Source organism: Ceratotherium simum, chromosome 26 (genome assembly GCF_057802395.1).
Source record: "Ceratotherium simum simum isolate JZ-2026a chromosome 26, ASM5780239v1, whole genome shotgun sequence".
In the NCBI taxonomy this organism is placed as follows: Eukaryota; Metazoa; Chordata; class Mammalia; order Perissodactyla; family Rhinocerotidae; genus Ceratotherium; species Ceratotherium simum.
The window spans coordinates 9,067,431-9,087,804 of record NC_141925.1 but is presented as its reverse complement, the minus strand read 5'-3'; the positions used below and the strand labels follow the sequence as shown (position 1 = coordinate 9,087,804).

Sequence of the window (20,374 nt, the reverse complement as noted above, 5' to 3'; positions counted from 1 at the left end):
AGGCATCCTGGTGTCTGGCCAGGTTCTTCCCAGCGTGGGGCATGCGCCACCAGCAGGCGCATGGAGGTGACTTTGGGTGATGCATCACCTAGCTTTGCATCGCGGAGTGAGAACACGATTCCCTTTTCCAACGATCTTGCGACAGTTCTGATTACAAGAAGGAGAAAGTCTCCTTCTGTGCTAGCGCGTGTCTAACGCCTCTCTTACACCGGCTGCTCTCCCTTCTTACTAGATCCTAAACCTCAGGTTTGAGGACTCTCTCAGGCAACAGTCTCTGGACAGAATGTACCAACACTGTTTTCTCTAGGTCATGTCTATATTTGTAAGTTTGTCTTCTATTTTTGGTGGATGGCACTAGTTTTCTGTTTACCATGATGATATAGGGCTTCCTTTTAAAATAAATATAGTTAAATAAACAGAGTTGATTTTAAAGAAAAATATTAAGTGAACACCAGTTCAGGTGGCACGTGGATATGGCAGAAGTTATGGCTTGACTCTGGTAAGCATTTGGTAAGTAGCAATATAATGGGAAGAGGAGAGAGGTTTGCCGCAGTCAGCCTGGGTTCAAATCCTGTGCCATCCCTTATATAGGGTCTTTGCACAAGTTACTTAGGTAGCTCCTCGGAGACTCAGTTTCTTCATAGGCGGTTGTGTAATATTGAAGGTGATGTTTGTAAAGTAACTGGCAAACAGTGAGTGCTCAGCAAATGGCAGAAACTCACCTGGTCCAGACCCTATCTGGACTGTCCATTCTGGGAGAACCTTCTGAGTTTTCTCTGTCCTCCAGGTGGCCATGGGACCAGGCAGGCACCATTGTCCCACCTGCTGGGTGGACCAGCCTAGCCTCCTCTGCAGCCAGCCAGACCCCACACTCCTCCTCGTTTTTATGAGGCCTCTGTTCAAATGAGCACCTTCCTGGCCCCTCTCCAGCCCTACAAAGACTCTCTTGCTTGGGATGTGAAAGTCTTGACTGGCCACAGAATTTCAGAATTAAAAGAGATGTGACAGGTCAGACACTGGACCAACTGAGGAACCTCAAGACCTGGGGGGTGCGGTGGCCCTTTGCAGGGGGCCTCAAATCTCTGGAGGATTTCTAATTTAGACTCAAGGAGGCTCTCCCCTGGCAGAGTTCCCCAACAGAACTGAAAAAGGACTGGCATCAGAAAATTCAAACATGGGGTCCCAGCCCCACCAGCTACTGCACAATAAAGTAGCATTTTTAAAAAGGATTTCTAATTCTCTTGTTAGAGGCACAAATCTATTGACTTGTATATTGGGATGTGTGCAAATAACATTAACCTGTTAAATTAAAAATATACTGTAATATGTCGTGGCCCTGTTTTGGAATTTCTTCAACTTTTCTGTACACCCAACCCCACTCCAACCCCCCACTGCCCGACACAGAGATGGGGCTTAGGCCTCTTTGGCCTCCTTCCTCATCCCCAAGAGCCTCCAGGGTAGACTAGCCTTCTCAGTTTCCAGCTGGGGAAACTGAGGCTGGAAAGAGAGGTAGTTCCTTGTCTTCTGATGTCATTTCCAGGGACAATAAATTCCAGGATTGTGGGTTCAGGGGATATGGGTAGTGGTTTGTGTGAGGGTGTGCATGTGGGGGAGGCAGCGAATGGCGGGACTCTGGGGGAGTCCTAAGACTTGGTTCCTGGCTGCCCTGCCACCTCCCCCCAAGGCCAGGACTCTATGTCAGATAATAAAAACAACAGTAGCCAACATTTGTTGAGCAGTTACCATAAGCCAGGCACTGTGCACGAATTATCACTCTCAGGTCTTACAATCGCCAAGGAAAGCGGTCCTATTGTGATTCCCATTTCCAGAAAAGGAAACTGAGGCAGTGAAGATTAAGGACAAGATCACAAAGTTAAGAAAAGTGCCAGAGAAGGGGTTCTAAAGCAGAGAGTTGGCTTCCAGAACCTTCGTTCTTAAGCCTTACCCAAGGGAAGAGGAGAGGAGAGGGAGCTTGAAACCTGTAAGGGCGAGCGCGGCGAAGACAGACTTCTGGCTCCGAGGAGCCTCCCACTGCTCGCTCTTTCCCCGACTGCGCTACCGACTCCGCCCCAAACTTGGCTAAGTTGCGCGGGGAGGCGGGCGGGGGCTGCGGGCGCTCCTCGGGCTCCCCTTTCCCTCCAGTGTCTCCCACCCGCCCCTGCGGGCCCTCCCACTCCGCTCTCCCGGCTCCTGACATCACGCCCCGGGAGGCGGGATCGGGGAAGGAGGGGGACGTGGGGAGGAGGCTCCGCACCACCGAGAGGGAGGAGGGAGGGCGCGCAGTCCCAGCCCAGAGCTTCAAAACAGCCCGGCGGCCTCGTCTCGCGCCCCAGCCCGTCGGTCGGTCCAGCCGCCAGCGCCCGGTGAGTTGGGATCCCGCCAGGGGGCCGCGCACGGGACGCGGGGCCATGTCGGGGGGCGCCGAGCCGCGTGCGCAGGGGACAGCGCGGGCGCGAGCCTCCCACATGTCCTGGACCGAGAGAGGCTCCCTGCAATTGGTGGGGGCCAGGGAGGGGCCGAGGCCAATCTATGCCCAAAATCCACTCTTCCTCCGCCAGATGACCAGGGCGCAGACTTCCCGCCTGCGCCGAGCTCGCTCGGGACCCCGAATTCCACCTCCCCACCCCGGGACAGCCTCCTGCGCCTTTTGCGCCGAGGCGGGCGGGAAAAGTTTGGGGAGGAGTCAGGGCGGCTCCCTTCGCCCCCTCCAGCTTCACTCCCGGGGCTCTCGGAGGCCAGGGCAGGCCCCCTCGTCGCGTGGAGGTCCTTGGCGCCTCGGCTCACCGTCCCCCGCCTCATCGAGCGGGCGGGACGGGCTGTGCCCAGCCTGGGTCACTGGGTCCCGGGCAGCGCAGCCCTCGCGGCCCCGGCTGCGGCTCCGTTGCGCCCCGTAGCGGCGAGGAGCAACTTCCTCAGGTCCGGAGCGGCGGAGGAGCCTGGAGGCTCTGCTTGGATGGCGCGTCTCCCCTTCCCCCCTCTGATGGGGCTTGGGGGGGCTTTGAGGGCCCCGCTCGTGGATTCCAGAGAAAGAGGAGGCTAGAGCTCATGTATAGAGAGACCATACCCTCTCCCCGAATCCGGGGTCCTAGATACCCTCCAGGGGGGTCCTAATTTGGGGCTGACGTGGAGACCTCATAAATGGGGATTAGGCGGTGGCGCCTGGACCTGAGGGAGACCCCACAGAGCAAAGCCCTCCCTCCAGGCCACAGAACCCACCCCTTACTTTGGACCAAGGCTGACAGTGCAGTTTCAGGTTTGGGGAAGGGGTGCAGCCCCCTCCTAAGCTCCGAAGATGTGTGTGTGTGTGGGCAGTGGGGTGGGGGGTGATCTTTGACTTCGCTGTGTCAAACCCAGAGCCCAGCCTGCAAAGTGACAGGCAGAGGAAAGGTAAGAGGCTTAAGAAGCCTGCAGCCCAAATACTGTGATTCCACTGATGTGAGGGAGCCAGAATAGGCAAATTCGTAGGGACAGCAAGTAGAGGAGAGGTTACCAGGTCTGGGGGAGAGGGAGGGAAGGGGAGGGGAGGGGAGGGGGAGGGGAGGGGGTTATTGCTTAATGGGTACAGAGCTTTTGGGGGTAGGATGACATTTTGGGTATAGGTAGTGGCGATGGTCACACGATGTGATGAACATATTTAATACCACTGAATTCTACACTTACAAGTGGTTAAAATGATCAATATTTTGTTATGTACATTTTACCACTTAAAAAGAACGGTCTCCAGCCGCCTGTATGCTTCAGTCTGAATCAGTTAGAAATCCCAGAGGCCACTCACCGTTGCTGGCCCTCTTCCGGGAATTTGGCCCCGGGATAAGGAAGCAGAAAGAGGATGAGGAAGGGACGAGAACATGCTTTCCCCAGGAGTCCGGAAGCGATGAGGATGGGAACCCAGGCTGATGGAGCATTTGCAGCCTACGCCCTCCAGTTCTCCGGGAAGCCTCACACTGTGCCGTTTCCATCCCCACTCCCGGCTTGCAGGTGGAAAAAGCCAGGCCAGAGACGGTTAAGTCAGTTTCTCAAGGTCGCTGAGCTAGTAAGTGAGGAGAGCCAGACTTTGAACCTCCATGTGCTTCCCCCCCAGCCCTCCCCTTTTTCCCATCTGGAGATGCCCTGGTGGGTTGTGGGGTATGGGGGGAGACCACTTTTGGGGAAATCGGGGCCCAGATGCCCACGGGGGCCTTGGCAGATGCCAAGCCCACAGCCGAGGGAGGGGTGTGTGGGTGGCAGGAAGGTGTGGAACCTGTTTTCCCACTGAAGCTTTTTGGATCTGCCTCCTCTCCCGGCCCCAGAATTGGGGCGTCGGGGTGGGAGCTGGAGAGCAGGCCACATAGCCTGGAGCCTCCTCTGTCTCTCCAGTGGGGAAACTAAGATTCGCTTGAAATCTGGAGACAGGTGTTTGTGTTGGAAGCCAGCAGGGTGGGCAAGGCAGGGCCAGGCCCTAAGGCTCCGGGGCTGACACTACACTGCCCCACGCAGAGGGGAGGGGCCATGCCCTCTCTGGCTGGCACAGCCCCAGATTAGGGTACAGCTTACGAGGGGCTAGTGGGGCTCTGGGACATCTGTCAATACCGGGCACAGCCATTTAGTCCTCCCCGCCACCCCCTACACACTACACACACAAGCGATTTATAAGGCCCTTTCTTCCTGAAGTGAAAGTGAATATTTCACCTACATTTCCTTTCTCTGCCTGGCGCATAATACCTGCAGCGCAGGAGCTAAAACCGGGGGCATATGCATACAGACTCAATTTTCCAGCAACAGCTGGTTCACCTGAAGGCTCAGCTGGATGATTTTTCATCCCAGGCGAGTGCTGATGCCCTTGTCCTCGGTGGCCTTCCTGGTTGATGGGGGGCAGAGCGAAGGCCAGCTCTCTGTCCTAGTCAACTCCGCCAGATGTGACCTGGAAGGGAAGTCTGTGGAGACAAAAATATAGGAATGCCTTTCCAGGCCAGATGGGATGGCGCTGGATCGATGGCTGCCTGGCAGGGTTTGTTTGGGAAGCGGGAGTCCAGCCACCCTCCTGGGGGGGCAGATGGTTGTGTTGCAATATGTGGCTGCTGCCCAGCTCTGTAGACAAGCGGGGCCTCAGACGCAGGCTCCAGGGGCTAAGGTGGGGTGGGAGTGGGCTCCCCAGCCACAGGGAGCTCCAGAGCAGGGGTGGTGGCAGGCATCACCTAAAGGTGAGGTGGGTCCTGGGACTGGGGAGCAGAGCCCTTCCAGCAGAGGCAGTTAGAGGTCGGCGATGGGACTCCTGTGCGGGACAGTGGGCTCAGGGGACGTCTTCCTGGGTTTAGAAAGCAAGCGATTGGCAGCAACAGTGGGAACGAGGAAAGACGGCAGCTGGCAACATAGACGGACTGGAGGGCTGACTCCTGAATGTTGGCTTCAGCTTGTCTGGTGGAGGAATGCGGGTAGGGGTGAGGGTGGTGGGAAGAGGAGGCTCCCCTTCTGCCCCCGGAGTGGTACAGTCTGGCTTCCTGCAGGAATTACTCAAATAGTGTGATTTGGGCAGGACCGACCAGGGCAGGAATCATCAGAGGCGTCTGGCTCTTGTTAGGGACAGGCCAAGGGGCAGTCTAAAAATATCAGAGGCAGACCTGCCACCCAGCGAGAGTGCCAGGCGGGTAACCCAATACCCAGGCCAGGGCTCTTGGCGGTGATAGTGACGACAGCACCAGCGTTAGCATGGCTCTGTTCCAGAGTCAGTTGGGCTCGTCCTGAGCTGACGCCTGGAATGGGTGAGAGCTCTCTGCATTCAGGGCAGCCGTGGGCTAAGATCGGAGAATTTCAGGGGCATAAGGCCCTTAGAAAGTCCCAGTTTGACAGCCAGGGACACTCAGAGAGGTGGAGCGACTCCCTCGAGGTCACCCAGCAAGTTGGTGGCAGAACCAGGCCTGGGTCTGGGTCTAGGGACTCACTGCCAGGAGCTCAGTGAGTGGGGAGTGGTCAGTGGGATTCCATGTGTCATCCGTCCAGGGTGCTGAGTTTCTGTGCTCACACACTGACGGGGGATTGGGGGCAGGGAGCTGTGTTCAGGCCGTGCATCACTTCCCATTGGGCATTGGGTCGCTCTTGGGCTCTGGGGATGCTAGTCCATCCTGGGGCGGGATTTAGAGAGGAGAGGGGCTGGAGAAGAACCGTCTTCCCTTTTGAACGCGCTGTTGGTTTTGTTCACATGGATCTGCAGTGCTTAATGAGTGGATGTTGACCTGTATAACTGAATTCCCAGGGCCCTCCCCTTCGATTGGGAAGCTGGGCTTCTGTTGATCTAAAAGGGAGCTGAGGGCAAAGAGATTGCCCGAATTCCTCTGTCTTCTGGGTTGAGAGCTGGAGGAATGGTCACCAGGGTGATATTTGGCATCAAGATTGTCCTGAGAAATTTGGATGTGAAATAGCTATCACCATGCAGGATGTAGAGAGATGGACAAGTCCCTCAGTGCAAACTGCTCATAGTCTAAGATGAAATAAGTTTTCTCAATGGAGAAGTAGCTTAAGATTTCTCTTTTTGACGCTTCTGATTATAAACTTCTTTGGTGAGCTGTCTTTCCTTAAATCGAAGTTAATAAAAAAAACTTGCAGCGAATAAATATGACCCAAAGTTGTCTCATTAATCTTATTTTAATGAATGTTTCCCAAGGGGTGTTATCACTGGTGGAACGCAAGATAATTTTTACATGTTGCACCTGATGGTAAAACAAAGAAGGGTAATTATGTCTTTTTCTCAATTGGTATTTGAAAAGAACATAAACAGCACACAAGCCCAGAGTTTCACAGATACTACTGCATAGAGTGAAACTAAAGTTGATGTTTTAAACTTTAAAATGTCTTTTAAATAATCAAAGGATTGAATTCGTAAGTACAGGTGATCCTTGAGTTTGGCAAAAATCTTAGCCCTGGAGTGACTGCCTTTTGGGAGGTGGCGTAACCGGGGCTGGGATGGACACGGCTCATGGTTTTGACAGCACGGCTAATCCTGAAGTATCTGTGAGCTCCCTGCCAAGCTCCTCTTCTGCAAAGAGGCCCCGATGTTCAGCTTCAGACCTAGACCTTGCACTCAGTTTCCGAGGAAGTCTCCCCGTCTTTAATGAGGGTCATTGTGCCGCCTGGATGACCTTGGGTGGTGGTTCTGAGGATCGGAGGTGTTGGTATATGGATGTACGTGGAAGTGGCTTGAGATGTTTGTGGCTTGCTTGAACCAAAGGAAGACCGAGGGAGAGGCTGGCTTGCCCACTTTCATCTTGATGGGTATAATTAAGTGACTCTGTGCAGTGAGCTGCTACAGGCAAAGGGGGATTTCCCTCTCTTCAAAGGAAGTTACAATCTAGTGACGGGGATGACGAGTCCAAGAGTGTATGCGCCAAGACTGGGGTCACGAGATGCGATTTCAGGGAAGCCCTCAGTTGTGGTGTGCAAGGGTTTCCTTAAGGCTGTAGGACTGGAGATGGGCTCAGAAGAGTCCCTAGAATTTCCCCAAGCAGCGATGGTTCCAGGTGTGCAGAAGGGAACAGCAAGAGAAGAGACAGGTTGCAGGCAGAGACCCTGCCTGAGGAGCGGCGAGTGTCCAGTGTGCCTGCCGTGCAGGGCACATGGAGGGAGGGAAGAGGGAGGCCATGGGTGAAGGGGGCTTCCCTCCACATCCCGAAGGCGTGATGATATTCACACGGCCATTCTGGAACGAAAAAAAGAGAAAGGAAAAAAGTGGAAATCACCTAAAAGCGAACTAGATATCCATCCATCATATTACAGAATATTTTACAGAAGTTAAAAACAACGAGGTTCATCTATGTGTAGAAAGATCTGTAAGACATTGTTGAATTTAAAAAGAGCAAGTAGCAAAGCAATATGTGGAAAACTATGCTATTTACATAAAAACCAACAAAAGCTAGCTGTTTTCCTCTGCCCTCGTACGTATCGTGTATAAAAGGAAAACTGTCTGGAAGGATATATCAAAATGGACCAATGCAGTTGCCTCTGGTGAAGTGGGGGGGACTGGAGTGGAAGGGACGAGCACAGGGCCTCCAGTCTTCTCTATAACAGAGAGAGTATATTCACGAGTTACCTGTGTACCTGGAGTTCAGTAACAATAAAGTCGTCTTCCCTGAATTCGATAAACAGTGGGAGCTTTGCAGATTTTGGGGTGGGAGGGCTTTAGGAGATGGGTAGGTAGGGGCTGTGCAGTAATCCAGGACAAAGTAATGGGGACTTCACTCAGGAGGTGCCATCCAGCACCCACGGAACATTCCCCTTGGAACGGCCTATTGTGGACCCCTCGTGGGCATAATGGGTTTCCCCCCTGGGTGCTGTTAACAGACCAGTGGTGGTTTGGAGAAGAGGGGGCAACAGTGAGTACATTTGAGGTGTGTTAATACGGCCATTGGGAGATCCCTGGAAAGGTGTCCAGGAGACCATTGGGGATGGGAGTCTGTGGCTCTGGAGAGAATTCAGAGAGACACATAAAGACCTTGGTCTGGAACTGTGTGTGAGGTTGGTGTTTGCAAGTAGGAGAAAATGACTTAGGTTTTGCCTGTGTTCTCAATAGCAATAATAATAATTTACCATTGCTATTATTGTAGCATTTGGAGGGTGCAAAGCAGTTTACCAGGCCAAATGCTTTACATCCTTATCTCATTTAAAATGAACATTAACCCTATGAGGTAGGAACTATTATCCCTGTTCTATAGATGAAAAAATGGAGTCAAAAATTTAGCTTAAAATCACACAGCGGCTATGTTAGGATTTGAATCTAAGTCACGCAGACCCCACACACCCTGCTCATTTGATGTCTCCCCATCACGTTGCTCTTTTTAAATGCAGACATCTGCATCCTCCTCTGGAAACAATTCTGGTCCTTGGGGCCGAGAAAGTTCCTTTGCTGCAGATGTTCTGGTGGGTCCTGGACGCCAGTGTTTTCCTCTAAAGTCAGCCGTCTCAGCCCTGAGGGTTCTGGACGACACGAGCTTTTCCCTCAACAGCTGGTCACAGAGAACAGACCTCCACGCCCACCCCCACCCTGGCAGAGCCACCTTGATGGGCAGATGTCAGGTGTGTGTGGCATGGAGAAGGGCATTCTGGGAATCCTGCCTCAGACAGGACCCCCCTGTCTAAATGGTAATCAGTTCCATCATTTCTGATGGTCTTTGTTTGAGCGAGGCGGGGGCTGCCAGAGCAGGGGCTGGTTCTCTTGAGTTCCCCGGGGTGTCCCCAACATCGCACACAGGGCTAGGTGTGCAGGAAGTGCTCGATAAATCTCTGTTGATGAAGAGCTGGGAGAAGGAGTCCCCTGGGGTCTTCAGCGTCCTGCTTTTCAGCGGACCCCAGAGGAGGAGTCAGAAGAGGGGGGCCCATGCCTTGGGTGGGGAGCCAGCTGGAGGCTGCAGGGGGTGGGCAGGGGAGGGGAGAGGGGTTCTGGGGACACGAGAGAGAACTCGGGCGCGGCAGCTGCTCCCTCTCCACCGTGCGGTTGGCTCTGCCTGGAGCCGCGTCAGGCCCAAGTGACACGGTCAGCATCCGTTTATATCAGTGTGACACGGGGTCACATTCTTCTAGGCTGGAGCCCAAGAGAGGCTTAATCATCGACACGCCCAGAGTGTGGTCTGCACACCCACAGGCCTTGGGAGATGATTTCTGTAGCATACAGACGTGTAACAAACTGTAATACACTCACATTTATTCTAGTGTGTTACTAAAATGTCAATCACTTGGCAAGTGATACAGATTTTCCGTTCATGGAGTAATGCACATTTAAAAATTAATCGAGTCGAGCTAATGTATTTTAAAGACAATTATGGGTAATGAGTAGTACAGGTGGTACACAGACAGGGCAGAAATGATAATGGCGGTGTTGTGGACACTGTTGGCGTCCCACCCAGGTCCCCTTTACTGGGTCATGTGCCCCTCCCTGCCCCCACAGTTGAGGTGAGTGTTGGCTGTCACAGCTTTCCCTTCTCTGGAGAATTTGGAGAAGCCCCTCACCTGGAGATGCCTGGGAAGTTATACTCCCCGTGCCCCAGGCTTGCAGACCGCCCCCTGGTGCACCCACCCAGGTGTGTCCCGGAGCCTGGCCTGAGCCCCCCCACCCTCTCCCAGGTCCGTCCCAGGTGCTAATTTCCAGGCAGGAGATGGTGAGCCTCAGAATATTCATGCTTCCTGCACTCAGAGGCCAGCCCATCCTCGGAGAGCTGGAGGCCATGGGATTCTGAGGGAGAGGAGGAAGAGGAGGACACTGAGCCTTCCCCCCGAGACCCTCTCACTGGAGATTCCCCCGGTCTTCACCTCCTCCCTGCCTCCGGGGTCCTTCCTCGTGAGGCCTGGAGTGGGTGGGGGAGAGCCCCTGAAGGGTACCATCCTTCACTCCACTGTGTGCCAGGCACTGTGCTGGGCATCAGGGACACAGCAGTGACCAGAGGGACATAAATCCTGCCCACAGAGAGTTTCTATTCAGGGGGGACAAGACAGAAAAACGAAGCGGATGGAGATCACTAAGAAAACAGCTGATGATATTTAGTGATTTGAAGAAAATAAAATGGGGCTCACTTAGATTGGGTGGTCTGGGAAGGCTTCTTTGAGGAGGGGACTTTGTAGTTGAGGTTGAAGGAAGGGAAGGAGCCAGTCTCTCCAAGATCTAAGAACTTTCCAGAAAGAGGGAACGGCTTATGTAAACCTCGTCTTGCCCTGAATCAAGAGCAAGCTCGGTCTGTTGGGGAGAAGGAAGGATGCTGGTTTGGGGTGACCCATGCCTGGCAGTTCTTTTGGGCACTGGGTAAGGGCGGGAACCAAGTGCTCCATGTTGTTAGTCCTCAAGTAGTGCCTACTGTATACTCTGATGACTTGAGACAGATGGCTGGGAAATGGGGTCAGGTGCTCTCCACCTTTTGGGCATCCTGGAAAGGGAGGAGCTGGCCCAGCCCCAGCCCTGGCGGTGGGTGGTCGGTTGTAACTGCAGCTTGGTCTCCTCTGGGCCCTGTAGGGGGCTGGGAGGGCTCCTCCCTCAGACCAGCTCAAGGCCCAGGTTCATGAGCCATGGTTTCTACCTTCCCTCCTACATCAGGGGCCGCAGGGGGCTCTTAGATGTCCTTGTGGTGTCAGACCTGGGGGGATGGAAGTGTTGAAATACCGGCCCCCAATGAACTTAGAGCTCCCCTGTTTAATTTTTTAAAGTCTCTTTTTAAATGAGTTTTTAAAAGTGTACAATTCAGTGTATTTTAGTACATCCACAGGTATGCGCAGCCATCACCACAGTCAATTTTGGAACATCTTCATCTCCTCAAAAAGAAACGCTGTATCCTTTAGAAAGCACTCCCCTTTTTCCCAATCCCCTCAGCCCTAATCAACCAGGAATACTCTCTGCCTTTATAGATTTGCCTATTCTGGACATTTCATATAAATAGAATCATACACTATGTGGCTTCTTGGGTCTGGCTTCTTTCCCTTCACATAATGTCTTCAAGGTTCCTCCCTGTCCTAGCATCTGTCAGTACTTCATCCCTTTTAATGGCCTGATAATACTCCGTTATGTGGATACAACCCATTTTGTTTATCCATTCATGCGTTGATGGACACCTGGGTTGTTTCCATCTTTTGGCTATTGTGAATAATGCTGCTATGAATATTCATGTACAAGTTTTTGTTGGACATGTGTTTTCATTTCTCTTGGGTATAAACCTAGAAGTGGAATTGCTGGGTCCTGTGGTAACTCTGTGTTTCATCGTTTGAGGAACAGCCAGACTGTTTTCCCAAGTGGCTGCACCATTTTACACTCCCACCGTCAGTGTATGAGGGCTCCAATTTCTCTGCTTCCCCAGGTTTAATTCAATGCCCTGTCCTGTCCTAGCTTCTGGCTCCCAAGAAGCTTCCACTGCTGAGATTCCTATAGGTCTGCTGGAGGTCAGGGCTGCCGGGTCCAAGCATGGCCCCGCCAAAGGTTCTGGGACAGGCTGGGCCCAGCTGAGTGGGCTGGGGGCGTGGAAGCCCGGGTGGGGACCACTGAAGACAGACTCGGAATCAGCGGAGGAGAGAGCCCTCTCTGGGCTGTTTACTGCAGGGTGGGTCACGGTGCTGGGTGATTGTAGGTGGGAGTGGACACATTAAATGACGACGTTTAAATCACTCAGTGAGAAAGTGGTTTCCTTTTCACGTCTCTTTCAACTCTTCTGATTCCATCCGACTCTAATTTCCTTCTCTAACCAGACAAAGCAGGGCTTCAGCTAAGCCCTTCGGCAGACGACAGCATTGAGCCAGAACTTGTGAACTGTTTTGGGGGGTTATTTATTTTCACAGTCAATCTCTATTTGTGGCAGGTGATGCTAATTTTCCATTTCCAGGGAGCCAAAATATTTCTTTTTAAAATATGGGCATTTCTGTTAGAGAGTGGGTTTATTGAAAGACATATATAAAGTAAAATCCTAGCGTGGTACCGGAGAAGGTGGCAGGCAAATGACTGCAGTTTGGAAAACCTTGTTCTCAAGTTTAGGCCCCAATAATCAGATGCAGTGTCAGGAAGCGGCGAGGTCCCCAGTCCTGGGGCACAGACGAGTGGAGACTGGAGGCTATAAAAATGATCCAGGCAGAGGCTGCGGGGAGGGTTGCTTCTGCATGATCACACAGCCCCTTTCAGCTGAGCCTGCCTGAGTCCGCGATTCTCATTGTGTGGGGTCAGTTTCCCAATTCCACGGCTAGACAGTGTCATAGCTGCAGACACAACATCATCATAGGTGCCCCAGTCGGGAGGTTGAGGTGTTGGGGGGCTGCCTTTCTTTCCAGCAGGGCGATCTCACAGCCCCCAGGCATGCTGGTGGGAAAATGTTACAGTGTGATTCCAAGTTCATGGGGATGGCTTCCCAGCTGGCTCAGCATCTGTCCTGGTCTTGAGTGTTTCATGGCTTCCCAGCTGGCTCAGCATCTGCCCTGGTCTTGAGTGTTTCACGGAGGGAATCCCTTCCTGTCAGTTTCCCCTAACCCCCAGTTAAGGGCACCACCTGCCAGCTCTCAGGTTAGTGGGTCTCTGTAGGTTGGGTACCCCCATGGAGCGATGCTGTGTTAGTCAAGCTGCTCCAAGAAACAGAACCAATAGGAGGTGTATATAGAGAAAGATTTATACTAAGGAATTGGCACATATAGTTATGGAGGCTGGCTGGTCCAAAATCTGCAGAGTGGGCTGGCCGCCTGGACACCCGGGGAGGAGCTGATGTTGCAGTTCGAGTCCGAAGGCCATCTACAGGCTGGATTCCTTCTTGCTCGGTGAAAGCCCGCCTTTTTGTTCTATTCAGGCCTTCAACTGATTGGATGGGACAATCAGTTTTTCCCATCCCACCAATTTAAATGTTAATCTCATCCCAAAACACCCACAGAAACACGGTGGCCCAGTCAGGTTGACACAAAGTTAATGATCACAGATGCTTTAGATGGACCAAACACACAGCACTAAATAAAATAGAATCCCTTTTAAATCATTCCCTTTTAAATTCCCTTCCAACCCTTCAAGGAGAAAATCTCAGTTTTGTGCTAATGTGTCTTTAAGACTTCCCCAACACGTGTGACATCCTGTTTCAGCAAGGAGAATAAAGCTGGGCTTGGACTCAGCTTTCAGCAGCAAGTTTCTAGCTGGAATCTAATCATGTTTTGTTTTCATTGTATTTCTTGTTCCCAGCACCCTCTATTTATGGCAGGCAAGGCTGACTTTCCATTTCAGTCATGATACAAGGTTTCCTTTTATAAAGATGTAAGTTTAAAAAGTGCGTAAGCTACTAGTGACACGGGTGGTACATGGGTATACCTGACATTCTGAAGGTGGGGCAGGAATTGCTGATTTGGGGACACATCCGCATAAGCCTAGTGGGGACGGTGTCTGAAATGTCCCCTAAATTGTCCACGTGCCCTGAGCTGCCTGGTGTCTGCTTGCACTTCTTTGTCCCTTGGAGACAGCTCAGGGGCTTATTTCCACTTGGTGACCACCTGAGAGTGGTGGTGGTGGACAGGAGGAGAGAACCCTGGCTCTGTGGAGAGGGGAGAGGCGTGGAGGTGGGTTCTAAGAAATACCTGGACCATGATGCTGGTCGTGATTGGCACACGTACACAGCACCTGCCATGTACCACATGCTGTTCTAAGCACTTTGGCTCCATCATCTTCCCACAGTCCTGGGAGGCAGGCGTACCATTTGTCATCCCCATTTTACAGATGAGGAAACTGAGGCACTGGGCGGTTAAGCTGCTAGGCTGCAGTCCGGTCGGCCTGGCTCTGCCTGGGCTCTCGCTGCGTTTTGCATGCATTGCTTCCTGCTGGTCTTCTCCCCTTCAACCCCTCCAGGTGTTCCCTTACATGGAGGTGAGGCCTAGCCTCCTGGTCTTGGGGCTTCTTGGGCCTGGCTGAATCGTAGGCAGAGATTCCTGGTTCTTAACTTACTGGCAAAATCCATCCACAGAAGTGACAGCTCTTGTCACTTAGGAAAGATGTGAAGGCTGTTACAGTGAGTGCCACTGATCTCCTGGGGATTTCTTGAAAGTCACTAATGCCAGGTGCTCTGTGAGGGAAAGGACATTCCTGACCTAATGGCTGTGAGGGTGGGGAACACCCTGAGTCTGGCACTTGCCTCACCCCAGCCACCTAATCTGAATCCGTCTCACCCCCACGCTCACATGTTGCCTGCCTGCAGGTATACTACCAACCCTCTCTGGGCTGGGGTGTGGGTTTGCTGGGCGGCATAATTACAGGGAGCTCCTTGGAAGAGAGCAGCCAGCAGGGAGCTCTTTAATTGACGGGGTCAGGCGGCAGTCTTTGGCAGAATGGCAGTTACTAGCTGTTCAGCAAAAGCTGCCCAAACTAGCAGACGTTCAACAGGTATTTGCCAGATAGCCTGGGCACTGGGGATATGAAGATTGATAAGACATGGTTTCTGTCCTTGAAGAACTCTGACTCTAACAAAGCAGGGTTTCCCCTGTATCAGCTAGCTCTTGCTGTGTAACAAACCGTCCTGAAATGCAATGGCTTCAAATGGAAAACATTGATTTAGGTTGTGATTCTGCAGGTGGCACTATGGGCTAGGCTCGGCTGGGCTCTCTCAGTCTGTGGTCAGCTGGTGGGTCCTCTGGGAGCTGGCTGGTCTTGGGTGGCCTCTGCTGGAAAAGCTCATCTCTGCTCCATGTGGTCGCCTACCCTCCAGCAGGCCAGGCTGGGCTTGTCCCTGTGGAACCTGAGCAGAGAGAGCGGAAGTGCACGAAGCCAAGTGAGGCCTTGGCTCAGAATTTACACAGTCACGTCTGCTGCCTTTTATGATGAATCACAAGGGCAGCCCGCTTCAGTGGGTGGGGAAGTTGATTTCACCTCTTAATAGGAGGAATGCTATTCCTCGATATGCTAAAATTTCCTTAAAACCTTTTGTGTTCAGGAACATGAGGGATATTGATCTGCATTTTTCTTCTCTTGTAGTGTCGTGCCTGGTTTGGAGACTGGGGTAATGCAGGCCTCATAGAATGCGTGGGGGGTGTTCCCTCCTCTTCAGTTTTCTGGAAGAATTTGTGTCGAGTTGGGAGTATTCTTCCTTAAACGTTTGGCAGAACTCACTAGTGAAGTTTTCTCTTTGGGAAGAGACCCCAGGCCCTTGATAAGTATTTCTTTCTCCTTTTGTTGCCAAACTTGAAAGAAAAGTCCAGCCCCATTCCTGGACTTCTTAGCTCTTTAGCTCCTTGAACTCTGGCTCCTTCAGGTGTTCATTCGACACATCTCTGTTGAGCCCCATCTGTAGACTAGGCACTGTCCTCAGTGCTGGGAGAACCATCCTGCAGGCACATGCAGGGTCCCTCCACCGTAGCAGGAGAGAGAAATGACACCCAATACAGTAGAGCATCAGGTCGCGAGAGGTGCCACCGGGAGGAAAATGAAGGGCTTTAGTTTATTTCACTAACGTTGTTATTACCAAGTTTGCCGTTTGAGCTATTTTTCCATCCTGATGCCTTTTTTCAGGTCTCTCCTCTCTCGGCTTCTGCTTCTGCTCGCACTGTCCGCTCTGGGTTTCTTCCCACCGCTGTGCCCACTCCTCGGCCTCCTTTGCTGGCCTCCTCTCTCCCCGCACTTTCTCCCTGTGAAAGGAGGAAGGCCAGTGGCTTGTTTCCCAGCCACACACCCAGGACACCGGCATTTCCGTTCCCAGCTCCTGTCTTCTGAGTGACAGGCCCGCCCATGTTTCCAGCTGCCTGGACACATTTCCGCCATCGTAAACCAGACATTTCCAAAACCAAATGAACTGTTTGCCTCTTCCTTCGAGTGTGCGCCTCCTCCTCCAACCTACACGTGTTTGTGGAAACACCGTCCACTCTGGCTGGTGGACGGCCCCCAGAATCCTTTGCCTGATCCCTGAGCCCATCGGCAGGTCCTGTGGATTCCACTTCCCGCAGAGCTCTCCATCTCACTCCCTGCTGCCCACTTCCCTGTTCCTGCCTTAGCCCGGAACAGAATGGTTTTTCTCTTCTAGAGACAGATCTTATTACTTTCCTGCTTAAAAGCCTTCCCCATCTCCCCACTGCCTCCAGGATAATATTCACACTTCTAAGGCCCATTACACTTCTCAGTGTGGAGTTCTGGCTCAGCTCTAGGCTCTGCCCAGCACACGCCCTCCTCACACTTGTAATGGTTCTGTGCCTCGGAGCGTCCTGCACCCATTGTCTGCAATGCACTATCCCCACGGCTCTGCCCGGGAAACTGCCCATCTTTTGAGACCCAGCTCAGATGTCACTTCCTCCGTGAAGCCTCTAATGCTGCCCCCACCCCAACACGGGGCTAGGCGCACCTTCCTCTGTGTTCTCACAGCACACGCGTCATCACGTCATGTTTATTTATTTATGCGGCCTTGTTCTTTATGTCCCTGGCAGCTCCCAGGGGACACAGAGCCTGCCCTACTCAACAGTGTATCACCAGGGCCCGGTGCACGGTGGGCGCTCAGCGAATGCTCATTGAGTGAACGGTTGCTCCATTTTAAAACAATGAACCATAGGCTAGAAATCAAAAGACTGGGATCTGAGCCCTGGTTCTGCCACCTGCTACTTGGATGATGTGGACAAATCCTTTGACTTCTCACCTGCCAAGTGGATCACAGTCCTTGCCCTAGGACATCCATCCGTAGGTGTTTGCCCTGCGTGCAGTGAAGGGAGGCGCTTTCAGCCTGGAGGACTCGTGGGTGACTTTTTGTTCTCTGCTTCCCTTGTTCCCACCTTGCTTCGCCAAGTGTGTCCCACCTTGTGGGCCGTAATGACATGTAGCAATGGCCAGCATCTGAGGCCACATGTGGCCCCAGGACTTTGGACTGACCTCCTGATTAGGCTTTAAAGTAACAGGACCTCAAAAGGGAAGAGAAACTGAGACTTAGGGTGGGCAACATGGTGGTGTCTCTGGTGGCAGCTTGCCTGCGTTCAAATCCCCGCTCCAGCCTTTGCTAGCTGTGTGACCTTGGGGACGTTGCTTAATCTCTCTGAGCCTTATTTTCTTTACCTGTAAAATGAGGCTAATTATAGCACCTACATCAGAGTGTTTTTGTGAGGAATGAATAAGTTAATACGTGTAAAGAGCTCACAGAGTGCCTGACACACACCAGGCAATAAATGTTGGCTATGGTTACCGCTGATGTTGTGGTTATTCCAGTGGATGGAAGACTCAGGCCTGCACAGGCAGAATCATCCTTAGTGGCTTCTGCCCTGAAGCCCAGTGTCCTGTCTGTTGTCATTTCTGGACAGGGCCAAGTATTGGCTTTGCGCCCAGAAGCCCCAGCCACAGTGAGTGCAAAGCTGGGCCGCCCAGGGCAGAGGGGCTTCCGCCATCCCCAGGGCATCTTGGACGCCTGGATATTCTGGGCTGGCTGCTGTCCAGATACCAGGGCAGGAGGCTGAGCTGACCTCTGCCTTCCTGAAAACAGAGGCCAAGCCACTGTCCCCTCCGAGCGCTGTGGGCGGTGCGAGGGGTCTGGGTTCCAGCCAGCCTGGGGTTGAACCGCCAGCTCCAGGGTGGGCCTTGGAGTCCCTCTGGCAGTGTGGCCTGGGCGGCTGCACCAGGCGCTCTGCTGGGGGTTCAGTGCCCTGAGGCTCCCTGGCCTTTTGAGTGCGAGCTGGGGGTGGAGCCCTTCTGGGTTGGGGGAACTACCCTGGGCCTCCAGACGCCAAATATCTCAGGTCTGTTTGGAAAGGCTCCACACCTCAGGATTGTCCTTTCGCCTACAATTCCGGGAAAAGGCTCCAACTCAGGCTGGGAATGGGCCGTGGTTTAAATTGTAGGAAGAACTCCCGAGGGTGGGAATAGAACCAAATAGAATCGGGTGGGCCGAGTGGCCATCTTGACATCATGTTCTCTCCCCGCGGGAAGCCGGCTGGCTCCCCTCCTCTTCCCTCGCACGTAGCGGAGCAGATGCCAAGGCAGCTTCCTTTGAGCCACAGCAGGCAGGGGCTGGGGCTCCCTGCGGCGGGGTTTTGGGTTTTTACGAAGGGAGGGAGAGGTGGGGACCCTTACACTGCCCGTGGGCAGGTCCCATGCCTTCTCTTCACGTTAAGACCCTGATGGTGATGTCTCACCATCAGTGGCAAATCAAGTGTTGCTTCTGGGGGAGGGAGGGCCAGTGACTCACTAGCAGGACTTTGTCCACACCCAGGGGTAGACGTGCGGCACGCACACACACACACGTGCGCACACACACTTCCAGCCAACATTGGACCAAGGCATAGCAGGACAGCACCCCTACTTAAGAGGCGGCGAGGAGATGCCAGTTCTTGGTGTATCTTGCTTGTTATCTGAAGTCTAGATGGACTTTTCTGGCAGTACCGTCCCTCATCCCGTCAACCATCAGCCTTTAGGACTTGAAATTTGCTGAGCCGCAGATACTCCACTCTGTGTACAGAATTTCCACAGCCTCGCCCACACCCCCCCATGCCTCACCCCTCCTCCCTCTCCCTTCTCCTCCTCACCCTTACTCGCTCCAGTTCTGAGGCCCAGAGGACGCCTGCTCCTGCTCCCGGAAACCCATTTGCTGTTCCTCCTGTTCCAGTAATTGATTCTTTTTCCTTCAGAAAAAAAAAAGTTAAATCTTAAGTTCTAATATCCTGTGTTCTATATTATTTTATGTGGTTATTTTTACGAGTATATTATGGAATAGGGAGTATTTAGGGCTTCAGTCTGAAGATACTTTACCATGGTTCCGACAATGCACCTAAGTCAAGGTTGGGGGGTCCAGGTGTTAGGCTCTGTGAGATCCACCCGAGTGGAAAGGAGGCGCACTGTGATAAATTTGGAAAACAGAACTGAGTGCATTCGACTGTGTCTGGATGAATCCTTCGGGTGATCAAGGAAAAGCTCTATCCAAAGTCCAAGCCAATCTCACAGTAGACCTGTAAAGACAACCCATGCGTCGGCTGGGCCAGTGAGCTAACAGGATGAAAAACTCGGGAGACTCTATTTTTAGTACAAATGCAGACTAAAGCGTAGTTCTTAATCAGGCTCTCTCTTAATTAGCACAGCCATATCTCAGCTTTAGCTGATGGGCCAGTGCCGAGAGATGCCGCCTTCCCAGATCCCTCCTGCCTCGTGTGAAGCTGGAGGGAAACCCAGCCAAAGGTGAAGGATACAGAGGTAACTGGACGCTGCCTGCGCCCTCTCGCCTAATCTTCATTAGGCTGCTGTGTGAGTTTCATCAGGCCCTAAGCATGTGAGCAGGAACGAGGGTGGTAGAAAACCGTCCTGGATTTGGAGTCGGAGAAGCAGGGGTTGGAGCCCCAGCTCTGCGAACTTTGGCACATGACCCGAAGCCTTTGGGAGCCTCAGTCTTTCATCTGTAAAGTGGGGATAATGATACCTTGCTCTGCCAGCTTCACAGGGTTGACATGAAGATCCAACACAAGACACGCTGTGTAAACCGCAACTCGACCTGTAATCACGAGGAGTTTCATTTCACGTGGGATGAGCCTTCTGGGCAACCCCCCCCGTCCCACACTTCCAGGGATCTGCTTTATCCCCTGTGCGTGTTGGGGTTGTGAGGGCATCCTGTGCCCTGGCCGCGGTCAGAGGCGAGTTTGCGAGTCTTCCCTGGAGAATGCTTGTCTTCCTAGCCCTGTGACAGCAGCAGCTGCTGAGGCTGCACATGGCAGCCAGCAGAGGAGGACAGAGTTGGGAGCGAGGGACTGGCCGGATCAAGTACCCTGTGAAAGATGAGTCTAACCGCAGGCTCGTAACTGAAACCGTACATTTGCTTTGCATCTGGGGTTCGGCAGCAGAAGACTTGGAATGATAAAAAATTTGGAAAGAACTGAAGAAATGTGGAAAATAGATGGAGGCACAGTGGGGGGCGGGAGGCGGGTGGGAACTAGTAATGCTAGGGAAAAGAAGAGTTTTTCCAGAAAAAAAGGCAAT

At 52.8% G+C, this 20,374-nt stretch overlaps 1 protein-coding gene across 1 annotated transcript in view; it reads left to right on the top strand.

The window, feature by feature from the left end:
• Positions 1-2,138: 2,138 nt before the first annotated feature.
• EMP2 (epithelial membrane protein 2) overlaps positions 2,139-20,374 on the top strand; it is a 35,976-nt gene continuing 17,740 nt past the window's right edge. Inside the window, exon 1 of the mRNA XM_087449621.1 lies at positions 2,139-2,363. The gene's annotated coding sequence lies outside the window, so the exon portion shown is untranslated. The remainder of the gene's footprint in view (positions 2,364-20,374) is intronic.